This window comes from Haemaphysalis longicornis, unplaced genomic scaffold (assembly GCF_048455015.1).
Source record: "Haemaphysalis longicornis isolate Haplotype H1 unplaced genomic scaffold, Haemaphysalis longicornis Haplotype H1 scaffold_4, whole genome shotgun sequence".
Lineage (NCBI taxonomy): Eukaryota > Metazoa > Arthropoda > Arachnida > Ixodida > Ixodidae > Haemaphysalis > Haemaphysalis longicornis.
In genome coordinates this window covers 35,351,997-35,373,975 of record NW_027526361.1, presented here as the reverse complement: position 1 = coordinate 35,373,975, position 21,979 = coordinate 35,351,997, and the positions used below count along the sequence as shown (strand labels likewise).

At 49.0% G+C, this 21,979-nt stretch overlaps 1 protein-coding gene across 2 annotated transcripts in view; it reads left to right on the top strand.

The window, feature by feature from the left end:
- The first annotated feature begins 8,273 nt into the window (after positions 1–8,273).
- LOC144178495 (beta-1,3-galactosyltransferase 1-like) overlaps positions 8,274–21,979 on the top strand; it is a 93,755-nt gene continuing 80,049 nt past the window's right edge. Inside the window, exon 1 of one of the 2 annotated variants that reach the window (XM_077706397.1) lies at positions 8,274–8,803. The gene's annotated coding sequence lies outside the window, so the exon portion shown is untranslated. The remainder of the gene's footprint in view (positions 8,804–21,979) is intronic. The other variant, XM_077706399.1, reaches the window with a different exon arrangement.

The window sequence follows — 21,979 nt, the reverse complement described above, 5'->3', positions numbered from 1 at the left end:
GTGAGTACCGGGAAGATGCAGCTGTCATACACTTTCTTCTTCAGGGACAATGGTAGGATGCAATTCATTATCTGAGAATGCCTGCCGAATGAACTCCACCCCATTCTTATCCTTCGAATTATCTCTGCCTCGTGGTTGGGATACGGGGTCACAACTTGGCCTAAGTAGATATATTCGATATATTCGCAAGAAGCGTCTTGGCGTGGGGAAAAATCAGATGATTTTTCCCCACGCCAAGACGCCTCTTCACTGCTTTCAGGCTACCTCCGTTCTTTACAGCGTATTCGATCCTCTCCATATTATACTTCCGTATGTCAGCTGTCTTACGCTTATTGATTAACTTCGAAACGTGGGCTATATGGTATTGTGGCGGCGCCCCAGCAGCTTGCGTCGTCTGCTGCCGCAAACGGGCACGCTCCAGGAACGATGACGCTGGGGCTGAGCCACGAGTGGCGAGTGCTGACCACGCGCTTGCGGTGCGCGCTGGGCACGAAGGGAATAAAGCGGGGACCCCAGTTTGGGTCCACGGCGCTGTAGCGTGCAGACGTGTGTTTTCGCTTCTCTCTGTCGCCGTCGCGACATTGGTGACCCGGACGTTGCAGCGGAGCCACGTACTCAGAATGGACCCTCCCCGCGACGCCAGCGGTCCTTCTGTGTCCTCCGCTGCCTCTTCACCTGGCATCTACGCCGTCGCTTGCCGTTTGCCCCCCTTCAGCGCTAAGCACCCCGACGTGTGGTTCCTTCAAGCCGAGGCAAGCTTCCGAGTGAGTCACATCACGTCGCAAGAGACCCGCTTCAACCATCTACTACAGTCACTGCCTATTGAGATCGCGGTTGAGGTTCGTGACATCCTTGCCAACCCGCCTACCACGAACCCTTACGACACGTTGAAGGCTGCCATCTTGAGCCGCACGAGCCCTTCGGAACGGCAGCGTTTCCAGGGGCTGCTTTCTGCAGAGGAGTTGGGTGACCGTCGACCTTCGCAGCTCCTTCACGAACTGCAAACCCTGCTCGGCGACGCACCTTCTGCCACGGACTCCCGTTTGTTAAAGGAACTTTTCCTGCGACGGCTCCCCTCTTCTGTGCAGATGATCCTCGCGACTGCTTCTGACCTTCCCTTATCCGCGTTGGCCGCGCATGCTGACAAGATAATGGAAGTCACCACGTTGCATCCGCCTTTGTCCACGGTGGCATCCGCTCAATCTTCCGACCATACCACCCTGGCGGCGCCTGCTACTCCTTTGCCCTCAACGCTATCCGACGACCTCGCCGCTCTCCGAGAGCGCATGCAAAACTTGGAGGAGCTTGTCGCCTCGGCTGGTTACAGCTCGCCGCCGCCTCGCAACCCTCGAGCTCGCCGGTTTTGCCCTTCTCGCCGTACCCCGTCTCCGCAAGTATTTCGCCAGGAAGGCACAACGCGCCAGCCACCTCAGCCCCCTGATTCATTGTGCTGGTACCATCGCCGCTTCGGTGCAGCGGCGCGACGTTGCACCCGTCCTTGCGGCTGGCCGGGAAACGGGACGGGGGATCGTTAGCGGCGGCGACCGATTCCCAAGCCAGCGACAGTCGCCTCTTCTACATCACAGATGCAACCAGTGGTCAACGTTTCCTAGTTGACACTGGTGCTGAAGTGAGTGTGCTCCCCGCTAATTCCTGTGACCGCACTCAAGCACCACTGTGCCATCTCCAAGCTATTAACAAGTCCAGCATTCCCGTGTACCGAAAAAAATCCCTGATGGTAAACATCGGCCTACGCCGTGCGTTTCGCTGGATTTTCCTCGTGGCCAACGTGAGTCACGCCATTCTAGGAGCCGATTTCCTTTCGCACTTCGGCCTCCTGGTTGACATGGCCCGAAAAAGAATCCTGGACGCCAAAACCGGCCTTTCTGTCATCGGCAAATCGTTTCCAGTCCATCCGTTCGCATTTACGCTTCTTTGTGACCTGCCTTCTCCGTACCGGGAATTGCTGAACGAGTTTCCTTCCCTGACTGCCCCTCCAGACTGGACAAAGCCAGTGAAGCATGACGTCGTTCATCAGATCATCACCACCGGTCCACCTACGCACGCCGTGGCGCGTCGACTGGCTCCAGAGAAACATAAAATCGCGGAACAGGAATTTCACCACATGGTTGAAATCGGCATTGCTCGCCCGTCATCGAGCAACTGGTCCTCGTCGTTACACATGGTCCCGAAGAAATCAGGAGACTGGCGACCCTGTGGTGATTACCGCTCCTTGAACGTGGCCACGGTACCCGACAGGTACCCCCTACCTAATATACAGGACTTCACCAATAACCTCAGTGGATGTACCATCTTTTCAAAGCTTGACCTCCAAAAAGCCTACCACCAAATCCCCGTAGCCCCGGATGACGTCAAGAAAACTGCCATCATTACACCGTTTGGCCTCTTTGAATTCACTCGGATGCCTTTCGGGTTACGCAACGCAGCTCAGACTTTTCAGCGCTTCATAGACGTCGTCCTCCGTGGCCTACCTTTTGTTTTCGCCTACATAGATGACGTTCTTGTCGCCAGTTCATCGCTATCTGAGCACCTGCACCATCTGCGGATAGTTTTCGAACGCCTAGCAGAGCATGGCCTCATCCTTAATAGCGAAAAGTGTGCGTTCGGGTTGCCGTCGTTGGAGTTTCTCGGTCATTTCGTTGACTGCAATGGAATTCGCCCTCTGCCAGACAAAGTGAAGGCCATAATCGACTTTCCCCGACCTGAGTCCTTGTGCCAACTTCGCCGTTTCCTAGGGCTGGTGAATTATTACCGACGGTTCATCCCGGACTGTGCGGCCATTGTTCAACCTCTCGAAACTTTCCTTCAAACTTCGAAGTCTCCTGAGTGCAGTCTTGAATGGTCTGAAGCTGCTGATCGCGCATTCACTACCACCAAGGAGCGCCTGGCCTCTTCTACCCTCCTCGTGCACCCGCGCCACAACGCTCCCACAAGCCTTATGGTAGATGCTTCCCACTGTGCGATTGGAGGTGTACTTCAGCAGCACATCCGCGGCAGCTGGCACCCGCTCGGTTTCTTTTCGAAGAAGCTTTCTCCCACTGAGCAACGGTACAGCACTTTCGGACGGGAACTCCTGGCGGCATACCTCGCTGTGAAGCATTTCCGTTTTTTCCTCGAAGGCCGCAGCTTCGTGATTTTCACCGATCACAAGCCTCTTACGAACGCCTTCAAGTCATCGAAGACTACATATTCTCCCCGAGAGACGCGACATTTGGCTTATCTTGCAGAGTTTACGACGGACATTCGGCATGTCAAGGGAGTTAACAACATTCCAGCCGACGCCCTTAGCCGTATTTCCGCCATACAGCGCTCCGGTTTCAGTTCTCAGGAGTTGGCCCAAGCCCAAAGCGATGACGAGGAGCTCCGAACTCTGCGTTCTTCAAACAGCTCCTCTCTGCACCTCGAGGACATTCTATGCCCTGATTCGGGAATCAGCATCGTTTGCGACATTGACCCGGTCTCAGGCCGCCGACGGCCGTACCTTCCTGCGTCTCTCAGGCGCATTGCCTTCAACTCTATTCACCGTCTCTCTCATCCTGGAGTTCGTGCCTCACGGCGTTTGATTGCCGAGAGATACGTCTGGCCGGGCATGAATACTGACGTACGCGCTTGGGCCCGTTCCTGCCTCGCCTGCCAACAATGCAAGGTCTCTCGGCATACCACATCGCCTCTGGCTACTTTCCCACTACCGGACTCAAGGTTCTCCACAATTCACGTGGACCTTGTTGGCCCACTACCACCATCTAAGGGCTGCCGCTACATCTTGACAGTGATCGACCGTTTTACCCGCTGGCCGGAGGCTTCTCCAATCGACGATATTACGGCTGAGACTGTTGCTTCCACGCTTATGTCGACGTGGATCGCCCGTTTTGGCGTGCCGTCGGAGATTATCACAGACCGTGGCCGCCAATTTGAGTCCACACTCTTTCGCCGCTTGACATGCCTACTCGGTGTTACTCACCTAAAAACAACGGCCTATCATCCTCAAGCCAACGGCATGGTCGAGAGGTTTCATCGTCAGCTCAAGGCCTCGCTGATGGCTCACGAATCACCTGAGCAGTGGGCAGTTCACCTTCCTCTTGTGCTGCTAGGATTACGCACTGTCATCAAAGATGATCTTGGTTGTGCCGCATCCCAAATGGTCTACGGCACGTCTTTGCGATTACCGGCAGACTTCCTGGTCCCTCCACGGCCTCAGGATAACCCTTCCTCTCCTGGCCCATCCTACGTACAGGATTTAACCCGGTTTTTCAGCTATATCCGTCCCCAACCGCCACGGCCGTGTTCCACAAAACCCACTTTTATTCACCCAAGTCTTTCTGTCAGCCAATACGTTTTCATCCGTGTCGACAGTGCCCGCCGGCCACTTCAACAGCCCTACACCGGCCCTCATCTCGTCATTTCACGCGGTGAAAAGACGTTTACAGTTCGCGTTAACGGACGCGACATTGTCGTTTCCATCGATCGCCTCAAGCCCGCTTTCACCGAGGCCGAACTGCCTGCCTTCGACACCACCATCCACCACTCCACCCTGAACACCACCACTCTCCCCTCCGTTCGCAGTCCCACCCGTGAACATCCGAGCGCAAAGACTGTCCGTTTTGCCGACACTCCGTCTGAAGAGGGGGGGGCTATGTGGCGGCGCCCCAGCAGCTTGCGTCGTCTGATGCCGCAAACGGGCACGCTCCAGGAACGATGACGCTGGGGCTGAGCCACGAGTGGCGAGTGCTGACCACGCGCTTGCGGTGCGCGCTGGGCACGAAGGGAATAAAGCGGGGACCCCAGTTTGGGTCCACGGCGCTGTAGCGTGCAGACGTGTGTTTTCGCTTCTCTCTGTCGCCGTCGCGACAGTATAAACGTGGGCTATATAAACCTGGGTATAAACGTGGGCTATATGGGAGTGGAAGTACAAGTAGACATAAAATATGTAACTTCGCTTATCTATAAAGTTTCGGAAAAGTGTCACGCAAAGTATCAAGAGGAGTGCATATTGCTGCACTATATCTTCGTAAATTTCGAATTGCGTGTTTCAGTCATAGAAGGAACATTCATCAATCGAAATCTCGTACACACCCGTACGGGAGATTTATGCGCCTCCGTGCGGGATTACCTTTCTGCTTCGTCCTGTCCTCCTCTAAAAAACCATCTTATTGTGCAAATGAAATTGTTATTATTATTATTAGTTGGCGCTGGCTTCATCTCTCACTCAAACAAAACTGCCTTCAGTGTAAGTTAACAGCACACGTAAACAAGAACCTAGTAAACACGAACCTAAACAAGAACATGTCATGATCGGCTGACGGCGAGTTAAAATTGGCCGCAGCCACTTCCGGGCACGTAGTGAATGGTATCACTAGGCTTCGGCGAAGATAGGCTTCGGCAGTGGCTTTATTCGTATGGTCGGGAGGTCTGCAGTGTGCGGGCTGCAGCACGGGGGTAGATAAGCTAGTTTCCGCAAGCAACGAAGTGACACAGTAGACACCAAGATATGGTAGAATGAAGCTTTGTAAATTACTCCCATTTGACTGACGCTTCTCACAAAAAACCGGAACTTGATTTGGCGCCTCAGCCCTCAGCCCTCAAAGCTTTACTACTTTCGTCCAGCGGTTCCGCTGCCGATGCGCAAGTTCACCTTTTGACCGCAGACACCCCCTGCGACACACCTCTTGAAGCGCATCGCGTGATTCGCCGGGCCCGCTTTCGGCGCTGCGCACAAGGCCTTGTTTTCAGACGCTCTGCTGAGCTAGCGGCGGCGGCCGCCGCGGTTGCGGGCGCTCAGCTGATCGGCAGCCGACCAACCCCGCCGCCTCCCACGCGTCGCTGGGTCGTCTCGGGCTACGTGACCCGTCTTGCGCCCGGCGAAGAGGAACGCCGCGTTCGCCGTGAATGAAAGCGAGGCGGGCCTCCTTCCGTGAGTGTTGCACTGGACCGAACAGCGTTGAGCCGTGGTCGGCAATACAGCTACATCAAAGGTTAACCAAGGGAAACCAAGACTCAGCCAGACTAAGCCAAGCTTTTGCTTTGGATATCCAAGGTTTGCTGAGCTGAGCCGGAGCCATTTCTTGTTGCTTTATATTTCATTTATTTTTGTTCATCAAATATGAATGCGTTGAGAAAACTTATAACCAGCATACAATACGTAGTAAATACACTCAGTTATTGTAATAAAAGTTGACTTCTTTCAGTTTAGCGCCTTAACTTTGTGCCTGCCTCGCGAAAAATTGTTAACCGTGTCTTCAGCTACAGATCTCGTAACAACCGCGTCGCATCTTGGCGGCACCCGTGTTTACACAGCATTGAGGGCCAGCTTTACCCGCCTGCCTTGCGTAATGCAAAGGTCATTTTTTAGGGGACTGGGATGGCTGCGCTCTGATGTGGATTGTCCCCTCTTATGACAGACCCTGAGCACGCATATGCCTGGGTATCATCTGTGATAAATGGGAAAATCAAAAATGTCTGGTATTTTGGTATGTGGCGCACGTTAAGAGCGCCAGGGGGTCTAACTTATTCAGTAGCCCTATCGTACTGTGCGTCTTAGAGCCCAGGTTTAGCTTCCATCAGTGGAACCAGAATTTCAACTTCTGAAACACAAGTCTCTTCGTCCTCAACTTGTTCAGTGGCCGCCTGCAAAGTTGAGTGGTTTACCCACGCACGATGCCTTGAAGTTGGTTTTAATGCCTGCTAGCAGGTTGTCCGTTGGTACTTTCAGAGAGAGCAGTGCTGTTGAATACACCAGTAACAGAGCTTAGTTACCATAAACATAGTCTGACCCGCCACGGTGGCTCAGTGGCTAAGGCGTTGCGCTGCTGAGCACGAGGTCGCGGGCTCGATTCCCGGCCGCGGCGGCCGCTTTTCTGATGGAGACGAAAAGCAAAAACGCCCGTGTGTACGAGATTTCGGCGCACGTTAAAGATCCCCAGATGGTCAAAATTAATCCGGAGCCCTCCACTACGGTGCGCCTCATCGCCTTCGTTGCGTCGGCGCGTTAAACCCTACAATCAATCAATCAATCAATAAACATAGTCTGTATTTAATTATCGAAGGGGGTGGCTACTGCAGTTACACTGATACCTTGAGTAAAAATTTCTTCAACAAATAAGGAAGAACTAAATTCCAATCCCTTTTATATGGAATCCTAGACTTCTATATCGCTGTAGATGTCTGCTGGCCTGTACAACGTGGGTTCTGACTTCCATTACGCGTCACGCTTCATTGTAGTAGACAAAACTTGTTGCTGAGCTAGTTGGCACATACTTTCTTTCTCATTGTAGTAAAGTGTGCAGCCAAAGGGGGCGAAAGCACAGGCAGTTCGTGTGTTGTTGTCTATTCGCGCTAGATGTCGTAGCAGCTGCCGCTCACGGTTAGCGGGGCTCAGGAGAACTTGCCTAGACCAGTAAGTGCCACCTGGTGACAGAACGTGTTGCTGAAGTGAGAAGACCGGTAAATCGCTTCTCAGAAAGAGACTTCCTTTTTTTTATGTTCAAGTGCCGCAACCACTCCGTCGGGGAAAACACGTATCTCCCGCGACATTAGCCGACGCTCTTAGCCGAAGAAGTTGGACGCATTTTTTTTCCTCAACCGCAATCGCCTTTTTCACAGCGCAATTACCAACTAGTCAGTTATGTTTCAACGCCGTGACGAAATTCCAACTGCAAAGTAGGGGGAAAGCCCTGATATGCAGACTGGAAGGTTTTGACTCAGCTTGCAAAACTTCGTGCAGGTTTCGCAGTAATTGAGGCTGCTCGTAATTCCTGGGGGGCTCAGCTTAAATGTAAGAAGCCAAGGACGGTTTATCGGAAACAAGAACAAAATCCTGGAAACGCGAACACATACATAAAGCATTGTGTTCGTGCTCCCTTTCAACAATCCTCGTTTTTCTTTTTTTTTTTTTACATTCAACCTAGAGGATTTGAATCAACGTTCAAGCTTCAGAGGATTTGAACCAACTCGCCCAATCCCAAGCACTGCTATAGTTTCCTATCATAATTTCCTACTTAACCGCCATTGTTTTTACGGTCCAACCACTGTCAAACGTTTCTTCCCGTGTTATCGAGTCGCCCTCCTAACTGCATGTCGCTAACGCCAGGACGTAACGGCGGGAGCGCAACAAACACGCGAGGAGGAGGGAGGAACTCAGTGCTCTCGTTTTGGTGTCGAGCTCGTCGAGGATGCCAAGGAGAAAACGAGAGAGAGAAGCAGGGAAGCGATTAAAACAACGAAAGAAAAGGCGAACGCGCTGCCGCGCCGCCGTGCCGCCACAGAAGACGGCGCGGCGGCGCCGGTCGCGGCAGCGCGCGAAATATAGCAAAGTGGCGCTCGCGGCGCCCGAGATGCCCGACGCGGCGGTCGCCAGAACCACCACGACTACGGAATCGAGGGCAGCGCGGCGCGTGCGATCGAGGAAGGAAGTTCCAACGGCACCCGCTCTTCTGCTCCGCACTCGTTCTCGGTTCTTATCGGCGTTACTTCCCGCGAGGCTCCGTTTTTCTGTTGGGTGCAAGGCCGCAGGGAAGCGCGTTTGTGCAGTGCAGTGTGTGAGATGCCGCCGCATCTAGACGGTGGGTGCGATCGACGAAGCGTCCGCCGCGGAGCCTGTTGTGATTCCGCGCGTGAGCGGCGTCGCTCCCGGTGAGCTGATGCGGCGGGATCGGATCGACCAGCACGGAGTGTGTCGACGGCTGCGGTGGCGTCTTGTCCCGGGCAGCAGCATCCCTGGACCAAGTGGCGCCTGACTGCTCCATGCCGTCGCTCCGGGATACGGCTCCGCTTGGAAAACGCCAAGGTGAAGTACTGCTGCGTCGGTGGTTGGGAGGGCTGCTTGGGTTATGTGCGCATCTCTGTCGTGTGTGGCCGATGACAGTACCGATCCATTTTTACAGCGAAGCTGTCTTGCGCTGAATTCCTACAAAAATTGCGCGTGCCTATCGGGTCGCGCTGAAAAAGAATCGCGCTCGCTCGCTCTCTGTAGCTCTCAATCTGTTGATATCTTAGAAAATGTATGTAGAAGCTGGCCGATAAGACGACTCTGTCATCATGCCGAGTTTTATTTAGTTTATTTACTTGTCATGAATAGTTAGCTCGCGGTGAAGTAGTAAACGTTACAGAATTCCCGTCTGCTGCCAATACATGCCTATCATTTGAGGGATTATAGTTACAGAAAACGGCTGTAACTCTTGTCTTAGCCAAACTGCCTCGAAACAAATTATTTGAAATAATTCTAAGGGAGTTATCTGTATGTGCCTCTATTCGATTAGTATAGTAAGTCACCATGCATAACTCAATGCATAATTTTTAAAAATTATTTCTTTTATGCGCTGCTTGGCATCCGCTTAGTGAATATACTGATGTGTAGCTTGGCAAAATGTATCTGTCAACACCACAGGAAAACGAGGGCGCTGGCTGGGGTTTAATTTGATCAAAAGCAAGGCCATTTCGTGGAGTTGGAGTTGACTCACATTTAACAACCTGCACAATACGGACGAGGCATATAACCAGGCAAATAGACGGCAAAACTGAGTTGTTGTCCACGCTTCCTGGTTCTTCTCAGTGAAGAGGAGATGACGCGTAAAACATTAACGGAAACATTTTTTGTTTTTTTTTACATTGAGCGCGTACTCGTGTAATTTTGACAACTCCCGGATTCATTAATTCCGCGCAGTGATTCATAGCGCCCGCTATTCCTCGAACAAAACTCGTTAGCAGTCATTTACCCTACAGCCGAAACAAACAAACAAAAAAACTATTGAAGACTCTCCAGACAACGTCCAGACAACGTTTAACACGCTAAACGGGAACGATGGAACTTTGGACCCTATCTATGCAAAGTCACTGAAAACGCTGCTGAGTGCTGCGTAAACCGGGGACGTCCAGCCGGTTCCTTCAGTGTGAACAATCCCTGGGAGCCGTAGTGCTCCCGAAACGTCATTTGTATATTTTGACTTCGGTCAATGACCAGTAAACCATTTAAAGCACGTTTCCTGACCAGACGGCATGCCGTCAAACCCTCGACTACATGAATACTCCAGTGGCAATTACTAAACTAGAACGTTTAGAGCCCTAACGGCGGGCATACCTGTGTGCTGGCTGCTCCAACCTCTATCATTTCTTCGCTTTCTCTTTTTTGCCCATTTTCACTTTGCTACGTGCAGGGTAGCAAACTAGGCCCTGGCCAGGTTGATGATGATGATGATGATGATGATGATGATGATTGCTATTGGTTTCCCCTTTGTATCGGGGTGAGGACGTGTCATCTTACCAAAAAGCACCAAAAAAACCTATGTTTTATACTCTTGGTTTAATACTAGCGCTGCTTAGGGCAGGCACAAAAAAACTTACTAGGCATAAATACTTTTTTTTTCCTGTTACAGGTGGTAACTGTCCTAGGCAATATTCCCCTCTCTGCTTTTCGTCCACCAGCATTCTAATCTCCTTTTCGTCGCCTCGACAGCCTCGAAGTTAACTTCCTCTGTGCTACCCTTAAATCCTAGGGCTTCTGGTAGCCCTCGGTTGACTTTTCTGCCTTCCTTCCCTCCTCCCTTACTTCCTTCATTCCGAGGTCGCCTAAGCACGTCTTATATGAGTTGAGAATGCGAAAACATTCATGTCCAATTCCTGCATGGATGTTCCCGTACTGTGGGCGCTGCGGGGCTCCACGCAAAGCTCGCTGGTGACTGCTGCGTCGGCTGGGTGCGGTGCCCAGTCGCCATTGTTAGGCCTACATTCAAGATTAACAGTTGATAGCCATAACGTTGCGCCTAACATCGTGGCAACCGATGTCACACTTGTTTTACTTCAAGCTGCGGGTACAGTGGAACCTCGGTATAACGAAATAGTATCGGGACAGCAAATTAGTTCATTATAACCTACATTCGTGATGAAAGTAGATGTAAAAATCGGCTGCAACAAACCTACAATACTTGCTCCAAATACGACTATACTTGGCATAAAAATACTTGATACAAGAATAAATAAGGACTGCGTGGCGTTTTTCCCCTCCACTTTCTGGGGTATTTATGTTAAGGTATTTTTTGCTTCCTTCACTTGGGGGTGGCAGCCAGCGCCACTCGGGCTACTCGGGGTGAAGGGGACCTTCTTTTTAACCCCCGGGCCGTGACTCGAGTGGCTACGATATGTCGAGAGTGGTCGACCAGCGTTTAACCCTCTTAAGCTACCCTTGGCACCAAGACTGCCAGAACAGAGGCCCTCGCTATGCACGTAGCTAATCAGAATAGGAAATGAGGGGCTCCTTGAATAAAACAGAAATAAGGGTTGGCAGTCAAGAAAACCTCGGAAAGCAAAGGGGAGGATGTGGTGGGTCACTGAGACAGATGAAGAATTTGGAAAGAAAGAAAGTGGAGAAAAAATGCCCCCCCAGGTGGGATCCGAACCCACGACCTCCAGAGTACCGGTCTGGTGCGATAACCGTGACCAGACCAGTATTCTGGAGGTCGTGGGTTTGGATCCCACCTGGCGGGCATTTTTTCTCCACTTTCGTTCTTTCCAAATTCTTCATCTGTTTCAGTGACCCACCACATCCTCCCCTTTGCTTTCCGAGGTTTTCTTGACTGCCAACCCTTATTTCTGTCTTATTCAACGAGCCCCTCATTTCCTATTCTGATTCGCTACATATAATAACTGCGTCCTTATTTATTTGATGAAGGATGCAATCTTTGTCTGATGGATACTCACAGCAGTGAGCAGAATGAAGTTTTTCACAGTGTCCGCGAACAAAAGGACTGTGTACTTCTGAAGTTTAGGACTACGGGGGGTTTTTCCGATTAGCTTCTCAGCCTCCTGGTCAAATATTTCTTCGTTATATCCCACATCGCGCGGCTTTCACGCTTTAAGTTTCGTTATAAAAGAATAAGTGTCATTTAAATAAAGCGTGACCAACCAAGGTCTGTATTTAGTTCGCTATAGCCAATAATTCGCTATATCAGTGTTCGTTACAACGAGGTTCAACTGTATTGCTGAACGACGGACATCATAGTGATAGCGGATAGCAGCCCCGTCAAGGTGCGCATTCAGAACACGAATCTTGTGTGCCACATTTCATCCGAGGGTTGTTTCATCGTTGGTGCGGGCGGGCATTAGCAAGGGACGAAATTCTCAGTTTTTTCCATTTTAACTCCGTTTCAATGGGTCCATTTCGAGCGAGCCCTGATTGGATGAAAGCGGACGACCCGAATGGGGCACAGCGCAATCAAGGCGGGGTCTCCCTTTTATGTGCACGTTATTGGTTACGACTTCGCCAATGCAGCTACGTCACAACTCAAAATGGACGAGGGATGAACATTCTTTAACGACACAACTGAAAATTCTGGCCCAGGTGTCTTTTTTTTTTTTTTGGCTGCGTCAATCTCATGGCAGCCGTGAGAATTACCTCCGAGAAATTCTCACGGCAGTTTCCATTACTGGCCTAAGAGTTGCTGAATAATATTACGTGCCAACGTAACCTAACATAACACAACCTCACCGAACCTAGCGTAACTAACCGAACGCGTCATAACCTACCCAAATCCAGCTCAACTGCAACAAACCTAATCTAACTCATGGCCCAACGACACAGAACACAACCTATATTAAACGTAATTCAACCCATTCTAGAAGTCATGTACGTCGATCTCTTGATATAGCAAAAACCAGATTAAAAAACGTATTAACAAAATCACGATGACCGAAAAATTCTGAAAGTTAAAAAAACACCGCAATGTCGGACTCCAACCCGAGCCTTCCCGTTTAAAACCAAGTACTATACTACATACAGCTCTACAGAGGCAGCTGCAAACGCTGCTATTTAGAGAATATTTATCCCGTAGAATCTCCGGGTAGCGTCCTTAGCCAGTGAGAGGCGACTGCCGTGAGAAATTTCTGGGGGTAATTCTCACGGTTGCCAGGATAATAAACACCAGCTTTTTTTTTTTTTTTTTTTTTTGCGAGCGTTGTGAGCAGCGATATTTTTGATAGTGTGAGCAGCGACATTTCCCAGAGGGAAGCTGCTTTGTGCCGCTCATCCCCATATTGCAAACACGGAATGTGCCTGGCATTCTCGCTATCTGCGCGATAGGGAGCAACTGCTGCGCGCATTGCGATTTTATCACTTCATTCATTGGCCACTTCTATATTTTTCCGCCTCTGCTGTAGAGGGTTGGCTGTGACACCAGGCGCCTGACGTACAAGTGTCACCTGTGTAATTACCGAATGGGATGATTATCAGAAGTTTTCCAAGGATATATAATAACAGCCAAAAGAAAAGCTTTATTATATTTTTTTTTTCTTTGTGAACGCTATTACAGTCATTCCTCGCTCGTCTGTATTTACCCACCCCACCGAACAAAAATGCACCGGACCTCCCCTCCCACAAGCCCTGCTGTACTACTGATATCTCGAGAGATACGCAGGATTAGAGCCCCTTCATGATCAATCGATTGATTGATTGATTGATTGATTGATTGATTGATTGATTGATTGATTGATTGATTGATTGATTGATTGATTGATTGATTGATTGATTGATTGATTGATTGATTGAACTTTTAGTAGTCAAGCCTCAGGTTTCGGGCGGAGGGCATCCTTTTAATTTCTCCGCCATCTTCATCTCTCTCGTCCTCTATCCACGCTCTTTCCTCCCCTTTCCCTTTCCCACGTAGTCCGGAAGGGTGAGTTATGAAACATGCTCCACGAAGGATACCGAGATAGTCAATCGGAAGCCGTTGCGAAATAAACATTTTGTATGTACATTTCGTCACCGTGGCGGCGCGGGACATCCGGGGAATTGCTGTTAGTGAGACAAGTCATCGAACCTCCAGACGGCATTCGTCACGGCATCGCCTGTCGCGCCTGGTTTGCGCAGACGGAATCATGAAAAAGGGCATACGAGCCTCTAACTGTTATTTATTTATTTATTTATTTATTTATTTATTTATTTATTTATTTATTTATTTATTTATTTATTTATTTATTTATTTATTTATTTATTTGGAAATGACCACCAACTACACTAGGTCTTCTAAGGTGGTGCACAGTAAAAGTACAAAGGAAAGACAAAACAAACAATTAAAGTTGTTAGCTAGGCGCCCTCCAGAGCCCGCTAAGATGGGTGACTGGGCTGGGTGACTTGTCTTGTCAACAACAGTGACGTCGTTGTGCTTACAGTGGTTCTGCGATAAGGACGTACTTACGCCCCCGCGTTGCCAGGGGGTACTCAAGTAAGCACGAACTCTGTCCCGCGCCTCGTTGCGCGGAAGTGCTTACTCATTCATCCTTTCGGAACCGACAGCGAAGTGACGCGCCCAAGAAGAGACGTCTAGTTTCTCGTGCTGGCGCGAGCTTTGTCCCAGGTCAGGGGCCCTATTCTGGACGTCGTGAATTAGTATATGTGAATTCGCCATGTCTTTCTTTTTTTTTTTTTGCGTAGGTGAAACGTAAGCAATCAGGAACGTGTGCACGTGTATAGTTGTAATGAAACGTCGTGTAATTATGCGCATAGCTTTTGTAATTCCCCAAATGCGAACGAAATGCGTGTGCTGTACTAAACAACATCACAATTTTTCCTTCTTCCGTATCTCTTTATTTCTTCGCGTCGCTTTTTACTAAAAATTCCCCGCATTTCCCCGAGGGGAAGAATGTGAAAGTGCGAATGCACGAGTTGAATTTGCGCGGTTCGGTAATGTTCGCGAAAGAGAGATCACACACACACACACAACTACAAAGAAAGAAAGATGCATTTATTCACAGACACCTATTTGTGTTGTCGTTGTACTTGATTGCTAGAGCGGATCTCAGCTTTGAAATTTCGTGTCAGTACTCCTTTAAGCGGGTGCATTAGCCCTTCTCACTCCCGATTCCTGGCCAATCCCCCACGTGGGTATGTGCCATGTCAGCGGCCAGGCAGCGCGCGCCCGTCTCCCCCCGTTGCCAAGGAAGACGAGGAGATTCCTGGCCAATCCCCCACGTGGGTATGCTATGCGGACATCGCCGGTGGATGCAGGTTCAGGGTCGCTTAAGAAGTGCATCGCACTTAATAGAATTGAACTCTTCGTTTTAATGTTGACTTGTAAACTTTATTTTGCATGGTTATTTTTTCGGCTGTCACCATAGCCACGCTATCGTCTGCTACTATGTTACACACAACTATTGCCGCAACCACAGGAATAGAAGGTCGTGACTGTAGGTACAGTGATGCGATCATTATAGCAAAAACGCTTGGCCTAATAACGGAAAACAGTACTGGTGCCGCTGACTCGCTCATTTTTTAAGCTCGAGCTCGATCAGCGTAGTAATGATTTTTTTTTTCATTCGTTTTCGGTCTTGTGATGTTCTTGGAAAAGGTGAGGCGCGTACTTTCCCCTTGTGATGTTGTTACCCCAAACCATTGACTACGACCATATTTGTATTCAGAAAAGCAAAACATAAAGTACTATTTTCCTGCTCTCCTACGTCTGACTTATAAGCAGTCAAAATTATAACTTCTTTCGCTAGTAAACAGTTTTAAACAGTGCCTTGTGCGAAACGACGGCTACTGCAAATTTACGAATAGTTTATGGCGCCAGAAATCTGGGAAACCTATTGCCCCTTTGTGGGGCAATATTTGCTGCCGTTTGGAAGTTGTGGAGTAAAATTAAAATTACGTTACCTTTACGCAAGGTGAAGTTTCCAAGGCAGTGAAATTAACGTTCCCACCAACAGTTTACAACACGTCACGTCCACAGAGGACATGGCCTACACGCAATGTTTCTGTAGAATAGCAAAAACATGCCTACATTGTCATGTAAATTGCATGCCGTCTAGTTTTTCACGCTTGCCAAGAATCATGCACCTTCAGTAGCGATGAAAAAGATTTTAGAAGTGGTGCCGTTAAACGTCATGAAACGTCAAAGTGATGAATTGACAAACAGCCCATTGAAATGTCAGCCGGAAGCATATGACAAAACTGTTAGTCAATCGAAAAAAAGCCTGCCGGTCAAGACGGCAGATTCACCGAGAATTTATTAACTCGAAAATAAGGCCCCTTAAGCGGTGAAAGAAGGATTTTTGCATTTATCCTCTCGTTGATTGACGGTATAAGAATGCAGTTTTTTTATGGACTACGAGTATCATAACCCTTTTTTCCGAAGACGAGTGCGTTAGGGAAAGAAAGACGTGTATACAGAAGGAAGTTGCGAGACTATCTATATTTAAGCTTTGTAATGTAAGACGCGATAGCATTACTTCGCAGTCGACGGAGCGTTTTTGAATGGATCAAGCGACAGGGAGAAAGAGAAAAGAGGAACTTTATTTGCCCAGAAGTAGCGAGCCTAGGGACCCAGGTTAGTCATCCAGGAGATTTTGTGTCCCTGCGGCTTTTTCGGTTGTCTGGTCGAGGCGTTGCTGAAGTATATAGGGACCGGAGCAGCGTAGCAGAATTTCCCAATGCTCCGTGCATTTGTTGTAGGTGGGAGTCTTGTCGAGTGGTTTCTTCTGGAATTTGCACGTAATGTGCGGGAGGTCTGCGTGACGGCTGCAGTGTTTGCATCTATCTAGGATGGACTCTAGGCCACCGGGTTCGGTTGGGTATTGGCCTGGAGTAGTGTCCGAGATAAGGTAAAGAGTATCGCCACTGAGGCTCGCAAGTCAGCAACGGCGGCCTCTTTGGTGTCTATCAGTGTTGCGAGACTGCCGCATCTACGGCGTCGCCGCTGACTTGGACCGCGTCGTTTTCTAACAACACTGCCGAAGATGCAGCAAAATGGCATCTTCGGACACACTTCTGCCGCTGTTCGCGTTCGGAGCGGTGTCAGCCGCGCGCAGCCGCAGAGCAGGGTTACAGTGAACCAGAATTCTAGTTCCCTGTAGCAGGGTGGGCAAGCTAAGTCTGCCAGAGGTGACCTACTAAAACGTATAAACAACAAAATGGCGGCGGCCATGAACTGCCACACTGCAAACATATGTCACGTGTTGCAAACTGACCAATGATCATTGCTGCGGCACGGAACTACAGAAGAAAAAAGTGCCGATACTTTGTACAAACCTTTTGTTTCTATGCCTTGGCCTGTGTAGCGTTAAGGGTGTGGTGTGCCACTCGGAATTCGCACCTGCCAAGTTTTCAGTAGGTTGTTAGCTTCATGAGTTGAGGGCGTCAACCTCGCGTGAGCGCTCTGGTGCCGCTCCATGGGAGTTTATTGCTGCTCAGGTGACGATCTCGCAAGCAGCTGTGTAGGCCAATCAGTTGCCCCGTAACCCTTTGTGTGTAGCACTCTAGACTAGTTGAGTTGACCTCTAGTTACGCGCTCATAGTTGTTGAAGTATTCTTGCGACTACTTGTGTAATCCGTCCTTTACTGTAGCTGCGTATATCGGCTTTGGAGTCGCTTAATACGTATTTTTCTCGAGTTGTGGTGACCGCTAGAGTGACTGCCGCCTGCTTTGTAGACTTTGTATTTTCTGTGACTACTGAAGACAGGGTTTGTCCCGCGTGGTCCACTACCACCACGGTCATGACGTTGTTGTGAGGATAGTCCGCTGTATCCACATGCACTACTTCTCGGTTGCTGCCATATTGTTTTGTGATATGCTGTGTTCTGGGCGCTCTCCTGGCCTTGTTGTTTGCCGGATCCATTTTTAAGGGGGGGACTCACATGCTAACATTCCTATGGGAGTTACTTTTTCATGACCGGCGGACTTAAAAACCACCGTGCACCAGTACGAAAGGAAGGAAGGAAGGAAGGAAGAATGTAGAAGAAAGGCAGGAAAGTTAGCCTGGCTCGAGCCTAGTTTGCTATCCTGCACGTGGGAAAGGGGAAATGGGCAAAAAAGAGAGAGGAAAAAAAAGAGGAAAAGTTGGACCAGACACGTATGCCCAGCACTGAGGCACTGATAGTGATTACATTACAAATAAAATGCATATCAATGTTCTGAACGGCCTAGTTTGCTTGTTTTAAAAATATGTCACTTCTATACTGAAAAAAAAAAAAAAACTCCTGCTTGGTGTACTGCTAGCGCCATCTAGTGAAAACTGGATAAACCAAGATGCGCTTATTGATTATTTCTTATGGCAGTAAAGAAGTGTTATATTTCTACCAGACGCAAACTAGGCCGTTAGGAACTATTCTATGCATTTGTAAAACCTTTCGTATCGGTACACGACGCTCCTTAAGAGCGTGGGTGATGAATTACAAAGTCCCATAGGAACGTGATCAGGTTAGTCTTAAGGATAAAGGAGTAGTACGCAGTTGCTCTCGTAGCACGGCTCATATGCTCAGCTTCTGCTTGTGTCGATCCTCAGGGGAGGCAAAGTTCCCTTAGGATGAGGTGCTCCTGCACTCACCATCCATGCTTTCTTTGCTCGCGCTGAAGTTCAGCCGAGACCGACACTAGCAGTAACGGTTTCATACACCGCGGCATAGGAAAACACTGACTCATTGGCGCGAGCGCCGACCGGGGGTCAATAAAACTTGCTGCTCAGTAACGACGCGTGCTGAAATTACGTACTTTATTCTCCGTGGCACTATCATTCGATATTTTTAGCATAGCAGGTAGCGTACATTACGCTATCGGCTGCGGGTACTAGGACCCAACTGGGCATGCGCGTATTTGCTCCGGTGACGGGCGGCCTCGCCGTGCCCGCGCAGGCATGCGCAGTTGGGTTCTGGTACCTGCCGCTGCTCTCTGCGGGTGCCGTACTATAGCTGCGTACGGCTTGCTCACTCCTCGCTGCCGCCGTCATCGTGTCCGGTTGGCTGTGATGACGTCTTTCCGCGGACTCTTGGCAAGCACGGGTGAAGAGCACGGCAACTACGCACGCCTAGAATCCACGGAAGATCACTCGATGAACCTAGTAACGCTATCGCATTAAAAATGGCCGTGTATATGCTTGCTCTGCTGCAAATGGCTTTGAAGGACGGCAACTTTTCGACCGTTGCCGGTTAACGACCCTATTCGCTAATTTCACATCGTATTTCGCCGACTATACAAAAAGTCAGACTTAGTTCCGACTTCTTGCGTAGTGGGTATCAACATTGCTATCAGGGTGTCGAACCGGAATTTTTTCGGGTTCGGTTCGGGTTCGGGTTCAAGCCTTTCGGGTTCGGTTCGGGTTCAGTTCCAGAGCACCATTCCGTTCCGGTTCGAACCGGTTCGAACCCGTTCGAACCGGTTCAAACGGGTTCAAACGGGTTCGAAGAAAAAAAAAGTAGGCGTCTTTTTTGTGTTAATTTTTTTGTGCTCGTTTTTCGTTATCTTATCAAATCGGCATAACAACAAATTCATAATGAAGGTTTCTTTGTCCAAATATTTCGTCTTCGCCAAACTAAAGCGACCCTGCAACACGTTTTTCAACTTTTGTCTAAATCTTGAGTGCTTGCAGAAAGTAGTCAACCAACGCATTATACTATGGGGTCGCAATGTGCCTCAGCCAAAAATTACTGTTCTCTCCTCGTCAGATAACATAGAAACTTGCTCAAAATATTTTTCTCTCCTTCCCGGTCTTCGCGTTCTTCGACCGCTGAATGACGTCATTACAGCGGTGTAGCGGCTGTTTGCCGGCTTTCCTTAAGTTGCAGAAGAGAACGCATTTGATAGCCATCTAAAAAAAGCCACAAAAGCGAAGCAGAAACGGAAGGTGTATCCACAGCGACGAGCAAGTCACGCACTGTTTCTCTGTGCTTGCAATAGCTATAGTTTTCGCAGTTCTTCCAGATGCGAAGAAGATTGAAAGCGTTTTCGAAAGTGTTTATTTATTTATTTACTGCTTTTTATTTGTTTATTTATTTATTTATTTATTTACCTAGTTATATTTATTTATTTATTTATTTATTTATTTATTTATTTACTGTTGGGTTTAACGCGCCGTCGCAACGCCGACGAGAAGGCGCGCCATAGTGGAGGGCTCCGGATTAATTTTGACCACCTGGGGATCTTTTCGTGCCACGACATTTCGGACACACGGACGTTTTCGCTTTTCGCTTCCATCATAAAAGCGGCCGCCGCGACCGGGAATCTAAACCGCGTCTGTGTGCTCATCAGCGCCGTACGCCTTAGCCACTGAGCCACCGCGGCGAGTTTATCTGAGGTGTTGAAGAGTTCCTTTAACTGTACCCGCAAAATGTTTTCTATGGTAGTGTGACGAGTATGTGGCGCCGACTGCCAAGCGGGGCAGGTGGTATTTAGAAAAATTTTCTACTGCTCATCTTTTATCTGCTAACAGAGCTGTTAGAAAGAAAGAATGCCTCTAAGGACTCATTGGACGGCTGGTATAGGACGACATGGGATAGGGAACCACTGGAGATAGGAACTTGCTAATGGCCCTTCAGCGACTGGTGACAGCGATTGGGCTCTAAAGATGATAGCCAAGTGAAGTCACAAGCAGCAGTAATGATCACTTGTAGTGAGAGAGAGAGAGAGAGAAAATGAAGTTTAATTCAATCGAGGCAATGTTTAAGAGAGGCGTCCTCATTCGAGGGGGCCGAATCGACAGCCGTTTCCATCAAGAACAACTGATCTTCCAGGGCGCAGCTGGCCATGGCTGTCTCCCAATTCTCTATGGAAACGTGAAGGTTGGATGGATCTACGGCAGACTAGTCGCAGCCGCCTACTATGTGTATGAGGTTCCCAGGCTCTCCACAGAATCAACGCAATGGAGAGAGTTGTGTCCCGTCAAAGAGGTGAAGTCTGGCGTTGTGTGGGAAGGTGTATGCCCACAGGGTGCGGAGTAATGTTTCCTGGTTAATCGGTAGCGATTTGTGCGAGGAGGAGTACGTTCTATGGAAGAGGCCAGAGTGCTGAGTACTTCTTGGTCTGTGACTGCATGATGCATGCACTCGGGCCGGGCTTCATCAGCGCCGGCTAAGCCAGTCAAATCTCGAACCACGAGGTTGGTGATCTTGTTTGCCGTGGATGCCAGTATGAGATGGCGCCTATACAATCGTGACTGGTCTCGTTGGTGGTCTCTGGTTGAACATCGGAAGTGTTGTAACATGCAATCGACCGTTGGCAAAGTTGGGCCACGCCTGCTAAGGGTCTGTTATGAGAGTTTTGACGCCGCTTTGGCTAAGCGCATGTGCTATCGCCGCTTCCTCAGCTTAGAGGGGGCTGTGTTCGGCGGTTGAGATGCTACACCTGTGGGAGGCTGCAGAACGGTAACACAAGGAGAAGGTACTGAAGAATGCTATCGGGCGTCTTTGCATCAAACCAGTAGATCGTCCCTCCCTTTTTTTCTTGCAGTTTAGTTTCTTTCCAACTGTCTCCCCTCATATATACACACGCTTTGAAAACTCTTTGATGAATATACAATATGCATTAGGCAATTAGTTATTAACTTTAGTCCGAGATGTCAATTTTAATATAGCAACAACATAATTTTATTTATTTGTAATATACTGCCAGCCACCTGTTGGCAGCCAAGGCAGGAGTGGTTACATATTGATACATTCAGCACTGTGGTGCAGAGGAGAACTCGCAATACGGGCATAAAGAAAGACCTTTTATAGCATTCAGGCGGTCTTCACGTAACTTTGCGGCTACTTTGTGCGAGACAAAATTTCCTGATTGGTCGAGAAGGAGAACGCTGCCAAATTTCCAAATGCCAAGGACCCCAAAGATATCATGTTTGGTCCGACCGTCGAATCCGCCTTAACTGACCCGCCAATTCTTTTAATCAAAATTAATCAACACACCAGTCCCAATAATTGACATTAGCTCATTCACTCACCTAACTAATTTCAACTTCAACTTCAACTTCACTGAGCATTTCGTACATAGAAATGCGAGGACAAACACAAAAACTGCAGCTTGACGAGGTGTTTGCAGCTTACGGTTGGCGTGGCAGAGCAGAAACAGGAGTTTAAAGCATACGAACAGGAAATAATCCTACGAAAATAAATCTCACATTAACATGTCGATATTACATACAAACATAAAAGAAAGCATTAAAACGCACTATAGCTCACAGTTTGTAAAAGATACTTATTAAATGATGTACATAC